General features: G+C 41.5%; 1 protein-coding gene across 4 annotated transcripts in view; it reads left to right on the forward strand.

The window, feature by feature from the left end:
• Positions 1 to 12487, forward strand: part of BACH2 (BTB domain and CNC homolog 2) — a 330764-nt gene that overhangs the window by 85942 nt on the left and 232335 nt on the right. The window lies entirely within an intron of this gene.

Raw genomic sequence — 12487 nt, forward strand, 5'->3', positions numbered from 1 at the left:
GGCACTCTGGAGATAAATGGTGAATGAGGCTTTCAGCAAGTGACATAATTTGGGGGCAGTGTCGCTAATGTTCTACTGAAGCATGTACCAGAGCTCTGGAAGCTCCAAAGAAGGAACACCTGACTCTGGGGTATCTGGGAAAGACAGGATAGGGGAGGCAACACGTTGAGTTGGAACCTAGGTGGTAAATGGTCATTTCTTAAACTTAGAAGTAGGGCAGGGCATCCCAGGTGAAGGAACAAATGAGACACAAATGAGAATGTCTGACTGTTTTGAGAACAACAAAGAGTTTGGTACATGTGGGGCAGGACTCCTCAACCTTGATGCTGTTGACGTTTGGACCAGGTAATTCTCTGTGTCTGAGAAGCTGTGCTCTGCACCGAAGTGCGTTTAGTAGCCTCCTCCTCTCCTTACTTCAGTGGCGATAACCAAAAATGTCCCCCGAACACAGCCCTGGGTGAGAACTGAGTGGGTGGAAGATGGCAGATCTGAGCTGGAGAAGGAGGGAAGGGTCCCATTCTGAGAGCCACTGAAGGATGTCAAACGGGAAAGACAGTCCTGGAGGCCTGCAGAAAGAGCTCAGTTATCACTTTGTCTCTGGGTTGTGACAGAGTTGGACAGTGTGTTTGCATGGTTGGTCTGAAAAGGTATTATGGAAACCCTAGGCTTTTAGAAAGCCCATTAACCTTATTGAGATTCTTGTACTAAGCAACCCTTTGCAGTGGAAATTTTTCCCGTAGCCATTTGTTTGGCCTACGCAGAGGCTGCTGCTTTACGCCACCTGAAGAGATCAGGAAAAAAATAAGCAATTATTTTTCGAGAGGTTTTCATTTAGCTGAGCCAAGCCAAAGAGAAGGAAACCTTGTGCTTAAACACCACCCCCTCCCCCAGGCCCCACAATGCTGGTTTAAATACTTACCTTTAAACAGTCTTTGAGAAGTGAGCTTTTGGAACACTGGAAAGTCATGCTGTGAGCGTGGGGAGGGAGGCAGTCAGTGCAGACCTCGGCTCCTGTTGGAGTTCGGTATACTGAAAAGCTGAGACACTCTGGGAAGTCTGCGACTGGCAAGCACAGTTTGCGATGACAGCCCTGCCCTAAGTTTCTCCGGGGCAGCTCAAGACCTGATGTCATAGTTTGGCTCCTGACACAGAGCTGGGAACCAGACTCCTTAGAAATTTCACGTGTCTCAGTAGGTGTGTCTGTGGCTTGGGAAGCTACGCCCTGCCTGAGTGGCCCAGCGAGCGCTTTATTTTATATTGCAGTATTTTAATTCAATGTAGTGATTATGCATGATGTCTCACCATCATAGGTCAGCATTTTTCCTTGTGGATTTCTTGGCATAAAACACAGAATAGGTCACCCTCTGGGAAGGGAACAGATCTTCTTGGTATAAATAAAATTAAAGAATCACTTCATCAATTAGGATATGTAAGTGAGAATGTTGAAAGTATTTTGGGGGGTGTGATTGATTTTCTAAGGAGATTTGTTCCTAGAAAGCTGGAGACATTTGAAGTGTGCACTTTCTACTTCCTAGGATATACACTGTAATCACTCTCCTTCCTCCCCAGACCCTAGCTAGCCGGTGGGGCCCTCGATCAGGAGGTGCCGGGATGGAGGGTAGTCGCAACATTCTAGGGGTCAGGGTTATTGATTCCTGTGAAGTGCCAGGGCACCTCTGACCACAGGTGTCAGCAGTTCTCTTTTGGGACACTCAGAGGTGACACCTTTAGACAATAGAGGAGTGGCCCCCCTGGCCCAGGATTGGCAGTTTGGCCAACATAACCTGGTGGTAAGTGAATTGCTGTCCGCCAGGCAGGGTCTTGATTCCTTGAACTTCTGTCTTTTCTGGAATCTGAGGCCACACCAGGAAGGGGTGCCGTTGCAGCCCTCAGACACCTGGCATGCCAGTGCATGAGCGCTGGCAGAAGACGGAAGTGAGGGCATTCTCTGGGCACAGTGCTTCCCACGAATCTCGTGTCATTCCCTAAGGCGAGAGCACATGGAACGTGTCAGTGTGATGGAATGTGTCAGTTTGTTTTCCAACACATCAGGTTGACACAGAGTGGATTCACCTTTTTAATCTTGTAAAGAGGCTTGGCTGGGCTTTATGTTCCAGCTGTACATGTTAAAGAAAGCATGGTGCACAAATTTTCCCAGGGTACTCTTTCCCCCTGGCCCTTATGCAGACTTGAGGACCGTCTTTCCAACTTTCATACTTTCCTTAGATCTTTTTACAAAAAGCTGACTTTCCAATCTTTAAAGTGATAGAAAACTTTATAATTAGGATGTAACTTTAGATTCTGTCAAAAGTTTTCATCTTTCCACTTTCTTGGTCATGCCCTTGTTAATATGTGTAAATGTACTATATTGTATATGTAATATAAGTTTTTTGCTAGTAAGAAGGGTTGTTTGGGTTTATTTGTGTTATCCATATGCTATTATGCTAAAAAGAGAGGGCTTTATGGGAGGCAGGTTGGATAGGATGGCGTTTAGTAGAGGCAGATTGGGCAGGATGCTGTACACCTACTACATACCACGATGTGAAATCAGAAACCCACACTAGCAGGAACAGTGTTCTTGGGAAATCCCTCTTCCCAACAGCAGCCTGAGAAGTAGGATCCTAACCTTTTTCCAACACAGTCCTCGTTTTCATGAAAGCATATCACATGCCATTCGTTCTCTGCCTTGAATTCATGAAGACCTTCATCCGATTGAAAAACTAATTGATTTTTTCATTATCAAATGGAATGCGCCTCTTCCTCTCCCCACAAAGAAAATGAACCTTCCTGAAAACTGTTTCTTCCTTGTTATGTTCAAATAAAGCCAGATCAGATTGCTATGGCTTTGGACAAATGCCATAGCATCCAATGGAGTAGAGTAGTGTCTCTTATTTCTCTTGGTGGGGGAATGTCACAGTTTTGCCTACTCTCTGTCCAACAGATTATTTTTCCTCTGACTGTTTTCCAGCCTTTGGCTCCATACCCTGCTGCCACATTTGAGGCACTTTCACCTTTACACTCAGATCAGTATCTCTACAGTCAACTAAAAAGTAAAACTGAAATTTACTTTCTGCCTTCATTTAGAAGGTTTTTTCCTCTTTTTGCTTTGCCCACCCTTAGAGGCAGTGAAGCCCAGAACTCATTGCCCCTGGCTCTCCACCCTAACATGTAGCGTACACCTAACTCTACTTGATTAAAGATCAGTTTCTCCAACACGTTTACCACGTACATGCTATGTACCAGGCACTGTGCTTGTAACACATCAGTGGAGAAAACCAAGGTCTTTGCCATTTGAAGCTTCCATTCTGGCCAAGGTGAGAGGAGTCATCACATCCCAGAGGTTTAATATGTAAACATAAACCTAATGTTAACATTTCTGCCATTTCAAACTTCCATCACAGAAAGAGCAAGTTAGCAAAGCTGCTGGATGTGGTATAAGGAGTTGGTGGAGAATAAACATATAAAATCTCTCTCTTCCCCTTCCTAGGACACTCGTGGTAGTTTCACCAAATAGCCAAGTGACATTTAATGAACCTCCACTCTTGTTTTTCTGAAGGCCATGGCCACACACTCCTTGGGGCAGATTTTGAAGAAATATCACACTTCAAAAACTAGCGCCATGGGAGAAAATATAAATAAGTATTAAATGATCTTGGAATAAAGAAAGCCTTGTTAATTTCTGGTGGCAAAAATTATAAAAGAAGATGTATGTCAAACCTGAAAATTTCTCTCCATCAAAAGACATTCTGAACTACCCTCAAAGACAAAAGACAAAACAAGGCAGTGTTTACCACATACAGGACAGAGTTAACTGAGGTAGTTTATTGAGAGTTTTTACACTTAATACGGTAAGGATGATTATTCTAATAGAAAATGTGCAAAGAATAGAACAATAAAACCAAAAAAGGAAGAAATATGGTCAGTAAATAACACATAAGAAAATATGCTACCTTGACAGTTGCTAAAGAAACGCACATTAAAACGAGGAGACGGCTTTCCAGCCCATGTACGGCTGCTGGGGCTTTGTGAGACGTACTCAGAGAAGGGAGGGATGGGAGCACTAGCTTCTCCTACATGGTGAAGGGACACGTTTCACCTTTCGACTCAGAAACTTCACTTCTAGAACAGCTACTGAAATGAAATTTCAGTGAATGTATATAAAAGTTTCACTAAGATATTCATCACATATTGTTATAATAGTAGTTTTTAAAAGGTAATCACTCTGTTACAGCCATACAGTAAAAATACCAAGGAGGGATGGAGGGATTCTGAATGCCATAAAAAGATGTCTAAAGATATTGTGAAATGGCTAGTCACATAACAATATGTATATTTTGATCACTGTCACTTTTTAAAAGATTATCTCCTCACAGAAAAAACAAGATTGCAGATACACATCCACATGCTAAGAGCATGATCAGTTCTCGTATTTTTCATGCTAAAGTCATATTTTAAAAAAAAACATTAAATTATCTTTAAGATAGGAGCTTTCCTATATTTTTAAAATACACATGATAAAAAGACTGGAAGAACATTGCCCAGAGTGCTGGCAGTGCTTTCCTCAGAGGGTGGGTACGAGGGATGCATTTCTTTTTTTAAGAAAATATTTTTCTGTTTCCAACTTTTCTGCAGTAAGTATTTGTGTATATGATCAACAGTCAGGAAAGAAGCATTTCGGCTGTTTCATATTTGAGGTGAAGCTAGATGAAGATATTTAGTGGGTAGATGGAGAAAAGAGACGAAGCCTTTAGTTAAAACAGAGGTTCGGACTCGGGGGGTCCTGTTCGATGCATCACTAAAAAGGACCGTGTCGGTGTGCTAATGATTTGGGGGCAGGAATGAGTAGAGAAATGCTCTAGAAAAAGATGACTGTCCTTTATTCATCAACCCAAAAAACTTAAAGTCTCTCAGCTGTTTAAAGACATTCCACAATGTGTACGAGATTAAACCTGTGATTCTCACACTATGATTTGGGAGTCCATTCTGTGGACACCTGCAAGCCCACTGTTTTTTCTAATAACACCAAGACGTCGTTTGCCTTTCCCACTGTCTCAAGTGTACAGTACAACTTTTCAAGAGGCGACATTCCGTGCAATGGCACTACTTCCGTGAAGGCTGTTGGTGTGTGTGCCTGTGTTCCGAAATTTCCTGGTTTTAGTTTTTTAAATGGTAAACACCGACAGCAGTAACTGATATGAACAGGAGCTCCTTACAGTCTGCAGCCATTTTTAGGTCTGTCCCGAGACAGAAGTCTGAGGAGCCCTGAGCTGGGCTGCACCTGCATCCTGTGCGTGGTGGTCCTCAGTCTAGGAAGCCGGCCCTGGGCCCAGAGCAGGGAGAGCCCTGCAGGTAGCACCTCTGCGCCTTTCAGGAAAAACTGGCCTTTGTCCTTATTTTTTTAAACTTCCTTTTTGTAGAGTTTGTGAAAATAGGTGGAACATTTTTGGCATAAGGCCAGTGTAGCACCTGTGTTACATATAAATCCAGTTCCACTGAGTGTGGGGCGGATGGAGATGGCAGAGTTAGATAGACCTCCAGTCTCATCCATAGGTATCACACTGGGAAATTCAGTGAAGTTTTAGGAAGAAAACAGGAGTATAGTTGCCTCTGAGAGGCATGGGAGTGCAGATTTAAAACAAAACTCATCATGCAGTCCAGTAGATTGTCCGTTTGGCATTGAGTAGGGAGAAGACAAGAATGAACTGAATAGAAGTATGCTCATTTGTCTTTAAAATGCATGCATGTATACAACTTGTGTAGTATTTGTGTGTGTAAATGCACAGAAAACAGATACATGCTATTTGAGAACTGCTTCCTAAAATACGTAGAATTATCTCTTTATACAGTTATTTCTACAATGGAAGCAACATCAATGCTTCTGTGTCAGCCCAAGTCTTCTCTTCCTTTCTGCTCAACCATAAACACATTTGGGTTAGTCTCTGAATCTCAGAGAAGCTCATGATGGAGCAGTGGTTGATACCTACTTCTGAGAAGCAGTCTTCATGAGCCACGGTGGAAATTGAAAAATCTGAACCTTCCTGTACAGAGAATTTGAGCATTGGATAAATATTGTGCTGGAGCACCTGGAAGTCAGTTCTAGCCCCGAGACCCTGTGTACTCCCTACAGTATTCACACGGACATGGCAGCTCCTTGATGAGGGGGAAGGTGTCAGTGGCCTAACTTAACAGCTTCCGATCACGCCAGAAAAGATGAAGGAGAACCTGAACAGGTAGGACATAAATCAAGGCTTCAGTGTAGAAAGGCCGGACTTTAGGCTTAAGACCATAATGGCCCCAGAGCAACAGAAGGGATACGTTTTGACATGCCTGTTGTATAATTTCACATCTGAGAGACCTGGTTGTAAACCATGATAAGCTCTTTGAAATGTGGTCACAGCTACTGACCATAAAACAGGTTTCACTTAGAAGAAAGAAGATACTTGGTCCCACTTTATTCTTTTTAGTAGCACTTCACACACATTGTGATTGTTGGTTTAGAAATCTTGTTCTTATTTCTTGAGGATTTAAAGAGGTGTGTCTAGGATTTTCTTGACTAAAACAAGTTTTGCATTTTTTAAATTGACAACCGTCTCATGCCGGCCATCATGTGGAGCCTGAATTGAATGTTGACTGAACTGGTGGGTTCTCATTCTATATCACTGTATTAACGTAGCCTGCACGGCCACACGGCATAATCGGAGGAGCCCTTTGGCTCACACACACATGTGATGTGTGCTGCGACCTCTTTCCCTGATGCTAGTTCTAGCTGGGACCCTGCAACCAAGAGGCCGGTGGATTCTGGCCTGTGTGCATCATGCAGAGCAGTACGTTTGTTTTCCAATCCTCAGCTCTGCCCCGTTTCTCTCAATGTGTAGTTCTTAGTGATACAATAAAGTTACATCCTGTTCAGTGAATTGGTGATGGGAAACATGACTGGTTACTTAGTTAATCTGTGGCTTGTCCGTGTTTAGAATATTAATAACCCACTTGACTGGCTTGATTTTGGAAACCTATCTCAAACAGTGAAATTGTGTGTATGAAGGGGAGTACCTAACTGAGAGATTACTTCCAACCCAGCTTTTTAATTTGGGTATCTAATAATTTAAATTGCCTTTTCCTCTTCCCTTTTGTGATACAAAAGCCTTATAACTTCTACCTGTTTTCTGGTATTCTTCCCAGCTACCTATTATTTTTTGTCTTTGTAAAATAAGCCTATTATTGGCTTTAATAAGATATTTTCACAGAACATTGTGCTTTTGAATAAATGTGCATCATTGGCTTTATTTTAAAAAGTGTGATAAAAGTAATAAGTGTACTAGATAAAGATGCCTCTGTAGGGTATTAAAAGTATATACTTTGCAGAAATTCCTCAGTTAATGTTCAGAAGACGTATTTCTAGTCTCTTATAAATGACAATGTTTAGGTTTAAATGAAAACATTTAGATTTGATTAGTCACAACTTATACGTTCTGGTTTATTTGGCTTTCTTTTTTTAGGGAATAAAAAAAGTCTCACCACCTTCAGACTTTATGAATAAAGCGGCATTATCTTGAGAGGCTAGTCTCAGTTAGATATAAATGTAAGCAATTAATTAAGATAACCAATGCTACCCAGAAAAGTAAAGTGTCATCACATGTCATAGTGAGCGAAGAGCACTTGTTAATTAGAACAGTAGGAAAACTGCAGTGAGTTATGGAAAAAAAGAAAGAAAGGTTTGGTCAAAATTAGCAATTCCTGTGCCTCTTGTTGTGTCTTAAATCCAGCTCATAAACAATTTGTTGTGACAGCCCTAGGCTGGGACTGTGGCATTTCGGATGAGGTCTGATTATAGCTAAAAATAGACATGTGTATAGAAGATCAGAAGAGGAATATTAAACAATTGAAATTTTGTGAAAGACTGATGCAGTTTCATTGTAATAATTTTCCCAAAAGGCACATTAGTAATGCTGCTAAATACAGACTTTAATAGACTTTAATAATGTGTACTTTTGAGGCCTGATACACAAAGGAATAATGTATAAAACATTCATTATGGAAATTGCTACCTTTTTATTTAATAAGAAATCTGTTTGAAACAAAACCATTCCTCTGCCTATAGCATTATGTTCTTGGGTTTTAGCAGGCTAAAGAATAATTGCCACCTTCTTTTATATTTTTTCACCTATTCTAATCAAGTTGCGATCATATTTACTTATTTGTTCCCTGAATACAAATGGGTGAAAAAAACCTTGTTTTGGATGGGCCCTTGTTCAAACTGTGGCTCAGCCTCTCATTACCTATGTAATTTTGGGTGGTCACCTTAACATCAAACTCCATTTCCTCATTTGCAGTGTAGGGACTATTGAGTTTACCTCGCAAAGTCCTGGTAAAAGCTAAAGTTGAATCAGTGGAGCTCCACATAGTAGGCCCTCAGTAAATGCTTCCTATTATGATTTCTTTGTGCATCTGTTTCTTTATATTGCTTGTTTCTATGGATGACATCTTGGATCAGTTGTGGGGGAGCTGGGAGGGGGTCGAGAGCAGAATAAGCAATGAAAAAGAAGCCTTGGTAAGCAGCTCTGTCACCAAGCCTTGCATTGGATTTCGATTTGATTTTAATGTGCTGCTGCTGAGAGCCATGCTGTTGGAAAAAAGAGAGGAGTAAGAAGCAGATGCTCTTGGAAGAACAGTGGGGCATTTATCTCTTTTAATGAGATAACATCATTAGAGTGACAAAGTGCAGTGAATCGATACTCAAAATGGACTGGTGCTATCTTCCCAAAGTGGGCCGATTGTCACACATCACAGCCTTAGAATCTGCTGAATCACGAATTCTGTCTTATCTGTTACTGGAGCCACTGACTTTGATCTCACAGAATTTTGATCCACCCCTTAGGGAATCTCCACAGGAGTAGGAAAACAGACTAATTGGATAAATGAGAACAATCTGGGGTGATTTATAAGTTGCCTTGTACTCAAGGAACCTCAGAGAAGGAGGTTGGGCTTCATTTTTTTTTCCTTGACTTCTTGAAATGGCTGCGCACCCTGACGCCTGTCTGTCCCCTCTACCTGCTCTCCTGTTCTCCTGCTCTCTGTCTGCTTCTTGGTGTAATGTCAGAAACTCAAATCATGTCACACTGTGACGCTGACAGCCTGACATTCACAACAAAGAGACAAGGAGGGAGGAAGAGAGACCCGGGAGGGGGAAGGTGAGGAAAAGCAGCCAGGGAAGGGGTTTTTTTCTTGCGCATAAAACCCGTAGCTACAAAATTGCCAGTGTTCTGGATATAGCACATCCGAGGAAAATTAAGGAAAGGAGCAAGGTGAATTCTGATGGAGGTAAAATTGAGCTGGGAAGACTTTGTGCTGCTATCCCTCCCCCTTTTTTATTTTAGTGTGTAGCGTATATTATAGTTACTGTAGCTGTGATTTCTTCTTACCAAGAAAAAAAAGGCATTAAAAAAATCCCCTCTTCCATTACTCCAGTTTTTCTCTTTGAAACAAAGCACAGTTAAGTACCCATTTTAGCAGGAAGTGTGTGCTTTCTAAGGTTTTTCATTTTATTACCAGATTCCCATAGTTTAATCTGAACAATAGCTGCTTCAGAAAAGAAGTCATTGGTGACGGATGTTTTCTCACTGACAAAGCCGACTAGGGAAGTGTTCAGTGTCATCCTGAGGCCACCTTGCCCTTGGCCTCCCCAAAATCTGCTGGCTGCAAGAAATGCTGATCTTACCCAGCAGCTGGAGTGGGCTGAACGTGGCTGTGTCTCGCAAACACCTTTGAGATTTCTTGCACCCTCAGGCACTTCCTCCATTTGCAATTGTTTTGGTGACTGGTCTCTGGTCTCCTTGGATCAGTCCTGACTTGGAAGCCTGCTGCCACATCTCACATGTGTTTTGAATCCAGATGCTGGGATCTAAATTGAGCTGTGAGCTCAGCCTGAATCATCTCAGCTTTTCTATAAACAGGCAAACCAGCTGCCAGCTCAGCTTTTGAGGTATTTTGAATTACAAACCCTATGTCTTAGTTGGGATATCTGTCCTTTACCTTTTTCATCATGCGAAAAAGAAAATCAAAAAATGGAAAATGGGCCCTGGCTGGATGCCTCAGTTGTCTGGATCATTTGGTCCCATGCACCTAGTGTAGGTTTGATCTGGGTCAGGGCACGGTCCTGGGCTTCGGGTTTGATCCCCAGTCCGTGTGCATCCTGGAGGCAACCAGTACATGTTTCTCTCTCAATTTGATGTCTGTCTGTCTGTCTCTCTCTCTTTCTTACTCCCCCCTCCTCTTCCCTTTCTCCCCCTTTTTTTCCCTCTTCCTCTTTCTAAAATCAATAAACATATCCTTGGGTGAGAATTACCAAAAAAAGAAAAAAGAAACTGGTGTGTTGATTCCATATTAATTACCCCGCCATGAAAGAAGTACTTCTTCTGTCTGCATTTGAGGTCAGAAGGTGTCACACAGTGACTACTCTCAGACTGATTAAAATAATAGTAACTGAGAACCTTGGAAAAAGCTGTGGCCTCATATTACAGTATTCTTGTCCTTAGAACCCAAGTAAAACTTTACACATTTGAGTCACTTGGGAGAAATGCTCCTCTGAATTTGCAAAAAAAAAATTTTAAGTGAATTAGCATGATTTAAGCAATGTATAGCAACCTAGACATAATAGCTTATTTAAAATTCTTGAGGAAATTCTACTTCTGCTGGAAGAGGAGAGTAAATTTTTATCCTGGGGAGGATTTAGAATAATCACCCTAAAATAGTTTTCTGTAAACTCAGATTTTCCATGAAGTTTCTTTTTATCCTAAAAATTTACAGGGATGTCACATTGTGTTTTGTCCATGTTTCTTCTTCTTCACGTAAAACAACTTTAAAAATTACTTTCCAGGTAAATTGCTTAATTAAATCTTATGTTAGGTAATTTAGCTGTTAGAGCAAATAAGTCCCCTCGTGGTTTGCCACAATGAAAGCTCACTTTATTGCTAAAGTGTCAGCCCAGGGTAGATCTTTCTAATCAGCGAAGTGCATTCACTCAGGAGTTATTTGGGAATCCTGAACTTAGGCTCCGTCACCTTCTGGCCTGACCACCTACAGAAGGTGTCCAGGCTGCTGTCACAAAGGGCTACAGGCTGGGCACCTTAGATGACAGAAGTGTTCTCTCTCACGGGCCCAGGGACTAGAAGTCTAAGACCTGAGTTGGGCAGGGTTGGTTCCTTCTGTGAGACGTGGGAGAGCAGCTGTTCCAGGCCTCTCTCCTTGGCTTGCAGATGGTGGTCTTCTCCTTGTCTCTTTACCTCGTCTCCCCACTGTTCTTGTCTGGGTCCAAATTTCCCCTTTTTGTAAGGATACCGATGATGCTGGATTAAGGCCCACCTTATTCCACTATGACCTCATCTTAACTAATTACACCTGTAATGTTCCTACAGCTGTTGTAAATAAGATCACTTTCTGAGGTGCTGAGGGTTAGGACTTCCACACGGGAATTTAGTGGGCAGGGGGACACGATGCAACCCAGATGCCTTCTTTTGAGGCTTCTGATTGTCTGCATCAGACTGGTGGGAGGAGGAAGAGTGAGCATGAAGAAGGCACACTCCTTAATCACCATAGGCCTGAAGTGACTCAACACCTTTCTTCTTCATATTCCATCAGTGAGAACCACGTGGCACTACCCGAATGCAAGAGGCCTGGGAAATGTCATGCCTGGTTGCGCAGTGACTGCTAAATGTCTCCAGATCCCTGCATGCACACAGCAGTTATTCTGTCTTCCAAGGAGAAGGTGCCCTGTGTATCTGGTGTCTGCTAGTGTTCCTAAGAATGCCCATCACAGAGTATCCAAGTTCAAAAATCCCATTCTAGCATGACTGGGAGTGCTTTTCTATTAACACTTTTAAGTGTTTATATGTAAATGACCGCCTAAGGCTTACTGTTTTGTTTTCTGAAAAATCCGATATATTGTCAAGAGAATTTTACTTACACTATTGATGGGCACTTTTTATCCTTATGAAATCAGTGAAATCCAAATTAATGAGGCTTTATTCTCCACCCAGAATTTAGCTCATGGTTGGAATTAATTTCCTACAGCACAGTAACTTTTTTGTAACATGTTCTATTATTACTGAAAAAATTATATATATCCAGGAGAGGGAAATTATGAATGCAGAGGACAATTGTATAACCTGCTGTGCTTATCTCAAGTGGCTAGACTTCAGTATTTCATTATAAAAGTCTTGTCTTTCTTATCAGGTTAGTCATTATTTCGTAAGTTGAATGTGGGTTTTATAAGTGACTAAGTAATTGCTTTGTATGTTCCTTTTCAATTACAGTAAGAAGTCATGAATTCTCTACATTTAGAACTGCTAAAAATTATTTAGATTTGCCTATTGAATAGGTTTCTTTTAAAAAGGGACTCAGGAAAAAAATTTCCACTGTAAATTTTTGGCTTAGAGTAATTTGTAAGAAATTTCTCATGAAAAAGATAGTGATAGCAATTTGAAAAGGATAA

Source organism: Artibeus jamaicensis, unplaced genomic scaffold (assembly GCF_021234435.1).
Source record: "Artibeus jamaicensis isolate MK-2021 breed Jamaican fruit bat unplaced genomic scaffold, CSHL_Jam_final contig_387, whole genome shotgun sequence".
Taxonomy (NCBI): domain Eukaryota; kingdom Metazoa; phylum Chordata; class Mammalia; order Chiroptera; family Phyllostomidae; genus Artibeus; species Artibeus jamaicensis.